This window comes from Anomaloglossus baeobatrachus, chromosome 8 (genome assembly GCF_048569485.1).
Source record: "Anomaloglossus baeobatrachus isolate aAnoBae1 chromosome 8, aAnoBae1.hap1, whole genome shotgun sequence".
Classification (NCBI taxonomy): domain Eukaryota; kingdom Metazoa; phylum Chordata; class Amphibia; order Anura; family Aromobatidae; genus Anomaloglossus; species Anomaloglossus baeobatrachus.
This window is the reverse complement of record NC_134360.1, coordinates 242,049,075-242,063,511: the sequence shown is the minus strand read 5'-3', so window position 1 is coordinate 242,063,511 and position 14,437 is coordinate 242,049,075. Positions and strand designations below refer to the sequence as shown.

General features: G+C 57.9%; 1 protein-coding gene across 2 annotated transcripts in view; it reads right to left on the bottom strand.

The window, feature by feature from the left end:
• Positions 1-14,437, bottom strand: part of SZT2 (SZT2 subunit of KICSTOR complex) — a 230,787-nt gene that overhangs the window by 41,615 nt on the left and 174,735 nt on the right. The window lies entirely within an intron of this gene.

Genomic DNA, 14,437 nt, shown 5'->3' with positions numbered 1-14,437 from the left:
AGATCTCGGTGCAGGGTTCCCCCACAACCGGGGTGTCAGGAAGCCAGGTAGGTCTGCCTGAACCGGCGACTTGGTCAGGAACGGAGGAGGAGCAGGCACGACCCACGGTCGCAGCGGCTGTGGCCGCTGTCACCCGCAGTGGGAGTGCTGGAAGCCAAGGGGCCTCCCGGAGGTCCGATAGCTCTTCCCCTTCTGACCAAGTGGCAGCCGAGTCAGGTGGAGGCCAGGACACAGGTCCCGGGGTACTGACTGAAGATGTGACAGTCTCGTCGATTCTGGCCACATCTAGTCAGGGGTTTCAGGCAGCGTTAGAAGCTGACGACAGCCTGAAAGCTCTAAAGGAGCAGGCGGCACAGCCTCCCTCGGACTCGGACCCGGAGCGAGTGGTCTGGGACCAAGGACGGCTGTACCGGGCCACGGTCCAGCAGGGTTCACCGGAGGCGTGGCCCAGGGACCGACAGTTGGTGGTACCCTATCCGTTCCGGACGGAGTTGTTGCGGATCGCACATGAGATTCCGATGGCCGGACACCTAGGGATCGCTAAGACCAAGGCCAGGTTAAACCAGCATTTCTACTGGCCAAAAATGGGGGCCGATGTGGCTGCCTACTGCCGTTCGTGTGAAACCTGTCAGAGAGTGGGGAAGGCGGGGCCACGCCCCAAAGCCCCACTGGTATCTCTGCCCATCATCGATGAGCCTTTCAGGAGGGTGGCTGTGGATCTGGTCGGCCCGCTGGCCATCCCCAGCAGCTCCGGGAAACGCTTCATACTGACGGTAGTGGACTATGCCACCCGGTACCCAGAAGCAGTGGCCTTGTCGTCCATTCGGGCTGACAAGGTGGCCACCGCATTGCTGGAGATTTTCTCCCGAGTGGGTTTTCCCCAGGAAATGCTCACTGACCGGGGGACCCAATTCATGTCCCAGCTGATGGAGGCCCTCTGTAAGCAGGTCCAGGTGCGACATCTGGTGGCCAGCCCGTACCATCCACAGACTAATGGCCTGTGCGAGCGGTTCAATGGCACCTTAAAGCAGATGCTTAAGATGTTGGTCGACTCCCATGGGCGTGACTGGGAGCGGTATCTCCCACACCTGTTATTTGCTTACCGGGAGGTTCCACAGGCCTCAACAGGATTCTCACCGTTTGAGCTCCTGTACGGGCGACGTGTGCGGGGCCCCCTGGCTCTGGTGAAAGAGGCTTGGGAAGGGGATTTGGCCACCCCTGGAGTGTCGGTTATCGAGTATGTCATGCGCTTCCGGGACAAAATGCAGGCCTTGACGCAACTGGTACACGACAATATGGCTCAAGCCCAGGCCGATCAGAAGCGTTGGTACGACCAGAACGCTTGTGAGAGGACCTACCAAGTGGGTCAAAAGGTGTGGGTACTGGTCCCCGTACCACAGGACAAGCTTCAGGCAGCCTGGGAAGGCCCATACCTCGTGTACCAGCAGCTCAACCCTGTAACGTACCTGGTCACCCTGGACCCTGCCCGTGGAAGGCGGAAGCCCTTCCATGTGAACATGATGAAGGCACATCATGAGCGGGAGGCATGTGCGCTCCCCGTGTGCAACCTGCCCGAGGAGGGAGAAGCGGAAGCCCTCTTGGATATGCTAGCCCAGGTTAGGGCAGGCGGATCCATTGAGGATGTGGAGGTTGGCCACCAGCTCCTGGAAGACCAACGGTCCCAGCTGTGGGCCACCCTCCTCCCCTTCCGGGGGTTGTTTACCAACCAGCCCGGAAGGACTGACTTGGCTGTCCATCACGTGGACACTGGGGATCATCCCCCGATCCGGCGTTCAGCATATCGGGTCTCCCTGGAGGTGCAGCAACACATGCGCCAGGAGATTGACGAGATGCTGAAGCTGGGGGTGATCCAGGCATCCAACAGCGCTTGGGCCTCGCCTGTAGTCCTCGTCCCTAAGAAGGACCGAACCACTCGGTTCTGCGTGGACTACAGGGGGCTCAATGCGGTCACGGTCGCCGATGCGTACCCAATGCCACGCATCGATGACCTGCTCGATCAGTTGGCCGGGGCTCAGTACCTGACCATCATGGATCTGAGCCGGGGATATTGGCAGATCCCCCTGACTCGCAAGGCCAGGGAACGCTCTGCCTTTATTACCCCATTTGGACTGTACGAGTCCACGGTGATGCCATTCGGGATGAGGAATGCCCCTGCCACTTTCCAGCGGATGGTCAACACCCTGCTCAAGGGACTTGAAGGGTACGCGGCCGCGTACCTGGATGACATTGCCGTCTTCAGTCCCACCTGGGAGGACCACCTAGAGCATCTAGCACAGGTGCTCAGGCGGATCCACCGGGCAGGTTTGACCATCAAGCCGGGAAAGTGTCAGCTGGCCATGAGCGAGGTCCAGTACCTCGGTCACCGGGTAGGTGGGGGAACGCTGAAGCCCGAGCCTGAGAAAGTGGAGGCCATCGCATCCTGGCCCACCCCCAGGACCAAGAAGCAGGTGATGTCCTTCTTGGGGACCGCTGGGTACTATAGGAGGTTTGTTCCATGCTATAGTAGCCTAGCAAAGCCCTTGACGGACCTCACCAAGAAGAAGCTGCCCTCTGCAGTCGATTGGACAGTGGACTGCGAGACAGCCTTCCGGGCCCTAAAGGACGCCCTGTCCAGCCCGCCCGTGCTACAGGCAGCCGACTTCACGCGGCCGTTTGTAGTACAGACCGACGCCAGTGACTTCGGCCTCGGTGCGGTGCTCAGCCAGGTGGACTCTGCGAGCCAAGAGCACCCAGTCTTGTACCTGAGCAGGAAGCTGTTACCAAGGGAAGTGGCCTATTCTACAATGGAGAAGGAGTGCCTGGCCATAGTGTGGGCCCTGCAGCGCCTGCAACCCTATCTATACGGGCGCCACTTCATCGTGGAGACGGACCACAATCCCCTCAGCTGGTTGCACACCGTCTCTGGGACGAATGGGCGATTGTTGCGATGGAGCCTTGCGCTCCAGCAATACGACTTCACCATTCGCCACAAAAGGGGCCGTGACCACGGTAACGCAGACGGGCTGTCCCGACAAGGAGAGGTCGCGGACGGGCGCACGGGGGAACACCGGAGGGTGCTGCCCCCTAGCGCCCTCAAAAGGGGGGAGGTGTGAGGTAAAGCCTGGGATATGAAGAGGAATTATGACGAGAAGTCATAATTGCTCTCATCACTCCCTGGCAGTGCCCCCCTCCCTTCTTGTTCCAAATGTACAGCATCTGGAAGGTGTCACATTCCACTTACACCTCCAACAGCCATCTCCTCTGATATGGAGATGAGATGTTGTGCGGACAATGGACACAGGATGGCTCCCTGCCGTCACCCTGTAACAAGAGTTGTATCTCATTAGCAAGGCTTGGAAGTAGCCAGACAGAACGACTCCAGTAAAAAATGGTTCATATCTCGCAAGCCATATCTCCGATAAATATGGCAACCATAAAAATGGTGTTTGCGCAGGCGGACGATGCTGGCACACCTTTTTTATGGAAGGGGGAGCTTGGGAAATACCCCAGGCGTGATATCAGCCATATGGGAACTCGTAGACAGGTCATGAGTCCCCTCGTTCTGTAGCTAAATTCATAACTGTCACAATGAGAGCATTGGCGTCCGCCTACGACGCTCCCAGGCAAAGTTATGGCCAATATCCCCTTTGCTGGATAATTCTGATCCATGCAGGGGGAGTGGCAGTGCTTCCCTGTGAGGTCACTAAGGTAGGAGGGGACCTGGATCTGCCCAGGTTGATAACCCTACTTCGGCCATTTTCCAGGGTTCTTCTCGCTGGGGGCACGTGCAGGAAACATCTGTGGGAGTTCCTGGAAACCTGGTCTACAGCGCCCCCCTGTGGCCAGACGCAACAAGGTAACTGCTGGAACTGTGTATGCCTGTTTGTAACCCATGCTTTGATTGTAACTGTACTCTGACATAACTGTATATTCTGTAGATTCCCTATTGTATATATTGTAGTTTCTAGTGTGCTTTAGGCTGATTAAATTATATAATTAATCTTGAGCTGTTCTGTTATCTCGATCTTGAATCCCACGTCTGTGTGTTCGGCTAATAGTTACCGTGAAGCGGTTGGTGGCAGCGAGTTGTGCCAAGGATTATTGTGGGGAGGCCAGTGAGATTCGGGAAGATATTATATATTCCGCCCGCGGAGGTCGGGGGAATATATACCTTACTCTCACCGGGGACCCTTCAATAATCGGCATAAGGAGTATAGCGGCCTCCTTGCTTATTGTCGGGCAATTCCATAATTGGCCTGACTATAAGAGGGGCGCTAGAGAGCGCGTCACGTGCTCTGTCTGTCGGTCGGGAGGTATAAAGTAGGGGTGACCCCCACTTGTTACCCCCCGATTGTGACGTACTGGTAGCCAGCGCGAGGGATTTCTGAGTGACCCCCCCGGTGGTTTGTGACATATTGGTGGCAAGCGGTGGGATCGAGATAATAGTGTGTGTGAGTGTGAGACCCATACTCCCAGACACTAAAGACTGCCTGCAGCAGCTGTGGCTGCTGGGGTCTTCAGACTAGCTCAACACTAGAGTGTCAGAGTGCAGATACTGTAAGGTGTGTGGAGGCATCAGGTGTCAGTTCTGTGTCAGTGACCAAAAGTCTGCAAGAATGGCTGAGAGCACCAGGAGCAAAGCCAAAGGAATGGCCGATGCTCAGGCCAGAGACGATGAGGAGGTTGTCCACGAGTCCTCCAGGAGCTCGATGCCAGAAAACAGCTCTGCAGAGGACATTGCACAACCGGGCACTGCTGGACAAGATGAGGAGCAGCTCGCCCAAGGGTCCTCAACGAGCCAGACGCCAGCCCTCCGCTCTGCAATGGACAGTGAAGCACCAGGCTCCGCAGCGGGCCGCAGATCACCACGTGCCATTCCACCGAGCCTGGGAGGCTCGGATAGCCTTCTTCAAATGGCTATGGCCCTACGCCAGGCTGGAGACCGGGAGGGCTACAAGGAACTCATGGCCGAGCGTGAGCGGCAAGCAGCGCGTGAAGAGCGCCAGGCAGAGCGTAACTACCAGCTGCAGCTAGCTCAGCTCCGGCCCTCATCAGCCACCCGTGACCTTCCAGACACCAAACTTCCAAAGGTCCGTGTTGAGGACTTCCCAGTGCTGGAGAAGGATGGAGACTTGGACTCTTTCTTGACTGCTTTTGAACGGACTTGCTTGCAGCATCATCTGAACAAGGACCAGTGGGCCAAATACCTGACCCCCCGTTTAAGGGGTAAGGCCCTGGATATCCTTGGGGACTTGCCTGCTGAGGCGGATCAGGGCTACGACACCATCAAGCGGGCCCTGATCCAACAGTACAACCTCACCCCGGAGTCCTACCGCAAGAAGTTCCGGACGCTGCAGAAGGGACCAAAGGACTCCTGGGCTGACCACCGGCGGGCACTTGCCCGAGCTGCCGACCACTGGACCCAAGGCCTGCAGCTTTCCACCGGACCGGAGATCCTGGACTTGTTCATCACGGAGCAACTCTTGTGGAACTGCCCTGAGGATCTCCGCCAGTTCATCCGAGACCAGAAGCCAAAGGGATCCACGGCTACAGCTGCCCTTGCCGATGACTACACCAACAACCGGGCCCCTGAGGCCAGGAGAGCGGCCACCAGCAGCACCTGGAGAGGGGGTAAGATGAACTCTGCGACTGCCCCACCTGCCCCTAGACTGCAGGGGGTGTCCCCCTCAACTCCCCTCTCCAGGCCCGTGGCAGAGCCAAGACGGTGCCACCAGTGCAACCTACCTGGACACTTCAAGGCCATGTGCCCTCAGCGTCCCAAGGCCCCGGCTCCGTCCCCGTCCCAAGGGCCGCCCAAGGTGTATTGTGTGGGTGGGGGTGGTGGTAGGTCCCTGGACAGCTTCCAACCTGTCACCGTCGGCCGGTCTGTGACCATAGGACTGCGAGACAGCGCCTCGGAGGTGACTCTGGTGCGGCCTGAGATGGTGTCCCCCCAAGACTTGATCCCTGGAAAAACCCTCGCTGTCTCCGGGATTGGAGGCATTGACCCGGCGCTGCCTGTTGCTGACATTTATGTGGACTGGGGCGCGGGGCGAGGGGTGAGAGAGGTGGGGGTAACTGATCGGATCCCTGCAAACGTGCTACTTGGGACAGATTTGGGGCAAATAACCTCCCAGTTTGGCCCCGCCCCAAAGGCTGAACCTTCAGCCAGTGCTGACGTGCCTCCGGACAATGTTAATGTGTTATCTATGAATGATGTAAGGGAGGAGGGAGTGAACTCTGATATTTCTGCTTGCACAGACACCATAGACACACACACAGCTGCAGCTGTGACAGGGGAGGGGGTCAGAGAAAGGTGTGACAATGCCTCTACAAGTAATCAGCCTGTGAGCTGGGATCTGTTGCCCTCTGCAGGGATAAGCAGAGAGCAGGGTGCTGCAGGGGGAGGACCAGTGTGTGGGGTGGGGGCTACCACAGCAAATGTGGGGTCCCCAGAGATTTCACAGCGGGGTTCTGTTGCTGCAGAGGGGGAACAGGCAGGTGAGATTGGGGCCGGTCCAGGAGCGGAAGTGCTCCCAGGTAAGATCTCGGTGCAGGGTTCCCCCACAACCGGGGTGTCAGGAAGCCAGGTAGGTCTGCCTGAACCGGCGACTTGGTCAGGAACGGAGGAGGAGCAGGCACGACCCACGGTCGCAGCGGCTGTGGCCGCTGTCACCCGCAGTGGGAGTGCTGGAAGCCAAGGGGCCTCCCGGAGGTCCGATAGCTCTTCCCCTTCTGACCAAGTGGCAGCCGAGTCAGGTGGAGGCCAGGACACAGGTCCCGGGGTACTGACTGAAGATGTGACAGTCTCGTCGATTCTGGCCACATCTAGTCAGGGGTTTCAGGCAGCGTTAGAAGCTGACGACAGCCTGAAAGCTCTAAAGGAGCAGGCGGCACAGCCTCCCTCGGACTCGGACCCGGAGCGAGTGGTCTGGGACCAAGGACGGCTGTACCGGGCCACGGTCCAGCAGGGTTCACCGGAGGCGTGGCCCAGGGACCGACAGTTGGTGGTACCCTATCCGTTCCGGACGGAGTTGTTGCGGATCGCACATGAGATTCCGATGGCCGGACACCTAGGGATCGCTAAGACCAAGGCCAGGTTAAACCAGCATTTCTACTGGCCAAAAATGGGGGCCGATGTGGCTGCCTACTGCCGTTCGTGTGAAACCTGTCAGAGAGTGGGGAAGGCGGGGCCACGCCCCAAAGCCCCACTGGTATCTCTGCCCATCATCGATGAGCCTTTCAGGAGGGTGGCTGTGGATCTGGTCGGCCCGCTGGCCATCCCCAGCAGCTCCGGGAAACGCTTCATACTGACGGTAGTGGACTATGCCACCCGGTACCCAGAAGCAGTGGCCTTGTCGTCCATTCGGGCTGACAAGGTGGCCACCGCATTGCTGGAGATTTTCTCCCGAGTGGGTTTTCCCCAGGAAATGCTCACTGACCGGGGGACCCAATTCATGTCCCAGCTGATGGAGGCCCTCTGTAAGCAGGTCCAGGTGCGACATCTGGTGGCCAGCCCGTACCATCCACAGACTAATGGCCTGTGCGAGCGGTTCAATGGCACCTTAAAGCAGATGCTTAAGATGTTGGTCGACTCCCATGGGCGTGACTGGGAGCGGTATCTCCCACACCTGTTATTTGCTTACCGGGAGGTTCCACAGGCCTCAACAGGATTCTCACCGTTTGAGCTCCTGTACGGGCGACGTGTGCGGGGCCCCCTGGCTCTGGTGAAAGAGGCTTGGGAAGGGGATTTGGCCACCCCTGGAGTGTCGGTTATCGAGTATGTCATGCGCTTCCGGGACAAAATGCAGGCCTTGACGCAACTGGTACACGACAATATGGCTCAAGCCCAGGCCGATCAGAAGCGTTGGTACGACCAGAACGCTTGTGAGAGGACCTACCAAGTGGGTCAAAAGGTGTGGGTACTGGTCCCCGTACCACAGGACAAGCTTCAGGCAGCCTGGGAAGGCCCATACCTCGTGTACCAGCAGCTCAACCCTGTAACGTACCTGGTCACCCTGGACCCTGCCCGTGGAAGGCGGAAGCCCTTCCATGTGAACATGATGAAGGCACATCATGAGCGGGAGGCATGTGCGCTCCCCGTGTGCAACCTGCCCGAGGAGGGAGAAGCGGAAGCCCTCTTGGATATGCTAGCCCAGGTTAGGGCAGGCGGATCCATTGAGGATGTGGAGGTTGGCCACCAGCTCCTGGAAGACCAACGGTCCCAGCTGTGGGCCACCCTCCTCCCCTTCCGGGGGTTGTTTACCAACCAGCCCGGAAGGACTGACTTGGCTGTCCATCACGTGGACACTGGGGATCATCCCCCGATCCGGCGTTCAGCATATCGGGTCTCCCTGGAGGTGCAGCAACACATGCGCCAGGAGATTGACGAGATGCTGAAGCTGGGGGTGATCCAGGCATCCAACAGCGCTTGGGCCTCGCCTGTAGTCCTCGTCCCTAAGAAGGACCGAACCACTCGGTTCTGCGTGGACTACAGGGGGCTCAATGCGGTCACGGTCGCCGATGCGTACCCAATGCCACGCATCGATGACCTGCTCGATCAGTTGGCCGGGGCTCAGTACCTGACCATCATGGATCTGAGCCGGGGATATTGGCAGATCCCCCTGACTCGCAAGGCCAGGGAACGCTCTGCCTTTATTACCCCATTTGGACTGTACGAGTCCACGGTGATGCCATTCGGGATGAGGAATGCCCCTGCCACTTTCCAGCGGATGGTCAACACCCTGCTCAAGGGACTTGAAGGGTACGCGGCCGCGTACCTGGATGACATTGCCGTCTTCAGTCCCACCTGGGAGGACCACCTAGAGCATCTAGCACAGGTGCTCAGGCGGATCCACCGGGCAGGTTTGACCATCAAGCCGGGAAAGTGTCAGCTGGCCATGAGCGAGGTCCAGTACCTCGGTCACCGGGTAGGTGGGGGAACGCTGAAGCCCGAGCCTGAGAAAGTGGAGGCCATCGCATCCTGGCCCACCCCCAGGACCAAGAAGCAGGTGATGTCCTTCTTGGGGACCGCTGGGTACTATAGGAGGTTTGTTCCATGCTATAGTAGCCTAGCAAAGCCCTTGACGGACCTCACCAAGAAGAAGCTGCCCTCTGCAGTCGATTGGACAGTGGACTGCGAGACAGCCTTCCGGGCCCTAAAGGACGCCCTGTCCAGCCCGCCCGTGCTACAGGCAGCCGACTTCACGCGGCCGTTTGTAGTACAGACCGACGCCAGTGACTTCGGCCTCGGTGCGGTGCTCAGCCAGGTGGACTCTGCGAGCCAAGAGCACCCAGTCTTGTACCTGAGCAGGAAGCTGTTACCAAGGGAAGTGGCCTATTCTACAATGGAGAAGGAGTGCCTGGCCATAGTGTGGGCCCTGCAGCGCCTGCAACCCTATCTATACGGGCGCCACTTCATCGTGGAGACGGACCACAATCCCCTCAGCTGGTTGCACACCGTCTCTGGGACGAATGGGCGATTGTTGCGATGGAGCCTTGCGCTCCAGCAATACGACTTCACCATTCGCCACAAAAGGGGCCGTGACCACGGTAACGCAGACGGGCTGTCCCGACAAGGAGAGGTCGCGGACGGGCGCACGGGGGAACACCGGAGGGTGCTGCCCCCTAGCGCCCTCAAAAGGGGGGAGGTGTGAGGTAAAGCCTGGGATATGAAGAGGAATTATGACGAGAAGTCATAATTGCTCTCATCACTCCCTGGCAGTGCCCCCCTCCCTTCTTGTTCCAAATGTACAGCATCTGGAAGGTGTCACATTCCACTTACACCTCCAACAGCCATCTCCTCTGATATGGAGATGAGATGTTGTGCGGACAATGGACACAGGATGGCTCCCTGCCGTCACCCTGTAACAAGAGTTGTATCTCATTAGCAAGGCTTGGAAGTAGCCAGACAGAACGACTCCAGTAAAAAATGGTTCATATCTCGCAAGCCATATCTCCGATAAATATGGCAACCATAAAAATGGTGTTTGCGCAGGCGGACGATGCTGGCACACCTTTTTTATGGAAGGGGGAGCTTGGGAAATACCCCAGGCGTGATATCAGCCATATGGGAACTCGTAGACAGGTCATGAGTCCCCTCGTTCTGTAGCTAAATTCATAACTGTCACAATGAGAGCATTGGCGTCCGCCTACGACGCTCCCAGGCAAAGTTATGGCCAATATCCCCTTTGCTGGATAATTCTGATCCATGCAGGGGGAGTGGCAGTGCTTCCCTGTGAGGTCACTAAGGTAGGAGGGGACCTGGATCTGCCCAGGTTGATAACCCTACTTCGGCCATTTTCCAGGGTTCTTCTCGCTGGGGGCACGTGCAGGAAACATTTGTGGGAGTTCCTGGAAACCTGGTCTACAGCGCCCCCCTGTGGCCAGACGCAACAAGGTAACTGCTGGAACTGTGTATGCCTGTTTGTAACCCATGCTTTGATTGTAACTGTACTCTGACATAACTGTATATTCTGTAGATTCCCTATTGTATATATTGTAGTTTCTAGTGTGCTTTAGGCTGATTAAATTATATAATTAATCTTGAGCTGTTCTGTTATCTCGATCTTGAATCCCACGTCTGTGTGTTCGGCTAATAGTTACCGTGAAGCGGTTGGTGGCAGCGAGTTGTGCCAAGGATTATTGTGGGGAGGCCAGTGAGATTCGGGAAGATATTATATATTCCGCCCGCGGAGGTCGGGGGAATATATACCTTACTCTCACCGGGGACCCTTCAATAATCGGCATAAGGAGTATAGCGGCCTCCTTGCTTATTGTCGGGCAATTCCATAATTGGCCTGACTATAAGAGGGGCGCTAGAGAGCGCGTCACGTGCTCTGTCTGTCGGTCGGGAGGTATAAAGTAGGGGTGACCCCCACTTGTTACCCCCCGATTGTGACGTACTGGTAGCCAGCGCGAGGGATTTCTGAGTGACCCCCCCGGTGGTTTGTGACAATATGTATATTCTGTAGATTCCCTATTGTATATATTGTAGTTTCTAGTGTGCTTTAGGCTGATTAAATTATATAATTAATCTTGGGCTGTTCTGTTATCTCGATCTTGAATCCCACGTCTGTGTGTTCGGCTAATAGTTACCGTGAAGCGGTTGGTGGCAGCGAGTTTGTGCCAAGGATTATTGTGGGGAGGCCAGTGAGATTCGGGGAGATTTTATATATTCCGCCCGCGGAGGTCGGGGGAATATATACCCTACTCTCACCGGGGACCCTTCAATAATCGGCATAAGTAGTATAGCGGCCTCCTTGCTTATTGTCGGGCAATTCCATAATTGGCCTGACTATAAGAGGGGCGCTAGAGAGCGCGTCACGTGCTCTGTCTGTCGGTCGGGAGGTATAAAGGAGGGGTGACCCCCACTTGTTACCCCCCGATTGTGACGTACTGGTAGCCAGCGCGGGGGGATTTCTGAGTGACCCCCCGGTGGTTTGTGACATATTGGTGGCAAGCGGTGGGATCGAGATAATAGTGTGTGTGAGTGTGAGACCCATACTCCCAGACACTAAAGACTGCCTGCAGCAGCTGTGGCTGCTGGGGTCTTCAGACTAGCTCAACACTAGAGTGTCAGAGTGCAGATACTGTAAGGTGTGTGGAGGCATCAGGTGTCAGTTCTGTGTCAGTGACCAAAGTCTGCAAGAATGGCTGAGAGCACCAGGAGCAAAGCCAAAGGAATGGCCGATGCTCAGGCCAGAGACGATGAGGAGGTTGTCCACGAGCCCTCCAAGAGCCCGACGCCAGAGAACAGCTCTGCAGAGGACATCGCACAACCTGGCACTGCTGGACAAAATGAGGAGGAGCTCGCCCAAGGGTCCTCAACGAGCCAGATGCCAGCCCTCCGCTCTGCAATGGACAGTGAATCACCAGGCTCCGCAGCGGGCCGCAGATCACCACGTGCCATTCCACCGAGCCTGGGAGGCTCGGATAGCCTTCTTCAAATGGCTATGGCCCTTCTCCAGGCTGGAGACCAGGAGGGCTACAAGGAACTCCTGGCAGAGCGCAGGGCAGAGCGGCAGGCAGCGCGTGAAGAGCGCCAGGCAGAGCGTGAGGCTGCGGAGCGACGGCAACAGGCAGACCGTGACCACCAGCTGCAGCTAGCTCAGCTCCGGCCCTCATCAGCCACACGTGACCTTCAAGACACCAAACTTCCAAAGGTCCGTGTTGAGGACTTCCCAGTGCTGGAGAAGGATGGAGACTTGGACTCTTTCTTGACTGCTTTTGAACGGACTTGCTTGCAGCACCATCTGGACAAGGAGCAGTGGGCCAAATACCTGACCCCCCGTTTAAGGGGTAAGGCCCTGGATATCCTTGGGGACTTGCCTGCTGAGGCAGATCAGGGCTACGACACCATCAAGCGGGCCCTGATCCAACAGTACAACCTCACCCCAGAGTCCTACCGCAAGAAGTTCCGGAGCCTACAGAAGGGACCAAAGGACTCCTGGGCTGACCACAGGCGGGCACTTGCCCGAGCTGCCGACCACTGGACCCAAGGCCTGCAGCTTTCCACCGGACCGGAGATCCTGGACTTGTTCATCACGGAGCAACTCTTGTGGAACTGCCCTGAGGATCTCCGCCAGTTCATCCGAGACCAGAAGCCAAAGGGGTCCACGGCTACAGCTGCCCTGGCCGATGACTACACCAACAATCGTGCTCCTGAAGCCAGGAGAGCAGCCACCAGCAGCACCTGGAGAGGGGGTAAGATGAATTCTGCGACTGCCCCACCTGCCCCTAGACTGCAGGGGGTGTCCCCCTCAACTCCCCTCTCCAGGCCCGTGGCAGAACCAAGACGGTGCCACCAGTGCAACCTACCTGGACACTTCAAGGCCATGTGCCCTCAGCGTCCCAAGGCCCCGGCTCCGTCCCCGTCCCAAGGGCCGCCCAAGGTGTATTGTGTGGGTGGGGGTGGTGGTAGGTCCCTGGACAGCTTCCAACCTGTCACCGTCGGCCGGTCTGTGACCATAGGACTGCGAGACAGCGCCTCGGAGGTGACTCTGGTGCGGCCTGAGATGGTGTCCCCCCAAGACTTGATCCCTGGAAAAACCCTCGCTGTCTCCGGGATTGGAGGCATTGACCCGGCGCTGCCTGTTGCTGACATTTATGTGGACTGGGGCGCAGGGCGAGGGGTGAGGGAGGTGGGGGTAACTGATCGGATCCCCGCAAACGTGCTACTTGGGACAGATTTGGGGCAGATAACCTCCCAGTTTGGGCCCCAACCAAGGGCTGAACCTTCAGCCAGTACTGACATGCCTCCGGACAATGTTAATGTGTTATCTATGAATGATGTAAGGGAGGAGGGAGTGAACTCTGATTTTTCTGCTTGCATAGACACACACACAGCTGCAGCTGTGACAGGGGAGGGGGTCAGAGAAAGGTGTGACAATGCCTCTACAAGTAATCAGCCTGTGAGCTGGGATCTGCTGCCCTCTGCAGGGATAAGCAGAGAGCAGGGTGCTGCAGGGGGAGGACCAGTGTGTGGGGTGGGGGCTACCACAGCAAATGTGGGGTCCCCAGAGATTTCACAGCGGGGTTCTGTTGCTGCAGGAGGGGAACAGGCAGGTGAGATTGGGGCCGGTCCAGGAGCGGAAGTGCTCCCAGGTAAGATCTCGGTGCATGGTTCCCCCACAACCGGGGTGTCAGGAAGCCAGGTCGGTCTGCCTGAACCGGCGACTTGGTCAGGAACGGAGGAGGAGCAGGCACGACCCACGGTCGCAGCGGCTGTGGCCGCTGTCACCCGCAGTGGGAGTGCTGGAAGCCAAGGGGCCTCCCGGAGGTCCGATAGCTCTTCCCCTTCTGACCAAGTGGCAGCCGAGTCAGGTGGAGGCCAGGACACAGGTCCCGGGGTACTGACCGAAGATGTGACAGTCTCGTCGATTCTGGCCACATCTAGTCAGGGGTTTCAGGCAGCGTTAGAAGCTGACGACAGCCTGAAAGCTCTTAAGGAGCAGGCGGCACAGCCTCCCTCGGACTCGGACCCGGAGCGAGTGGTCTGGGACCAAGGACGGCTGTACCGGGCCACGGTCCAGCAGGGTTCACCGGAGGCGTGGCCCAGGGACCGACAGTTGGTGGTACCCTATCCGTTCCGGACGGAGTTGTTGCGGATCGCACATGAGATTCCGATGGCCGGACACCTAGGGATCGCTAAGACCAAGGCCAGGTTAAACCAGCATTTCTACTGGCCAAAAATGGGGGCCGATGTGGCTGCCTACTGCCGTTCGTGTGAAACCTGTCAGAGAGTGGGGAAGGCGGGGCCACGCCCCAAAGCCCCACTGGTATCTCTGCCCATCATCGATGAGCCTTTCAGGAGGGTGGCTGTGGATCTGGTCGGCCCGCTGGCCATCCCCAGCAGCTCCGGGAAACGCTTCATACTGACGGTAGTGGACTACGCCACCCGGTACCCAGAAGCAGTGGCCTTGTCGTCCATTCGGGC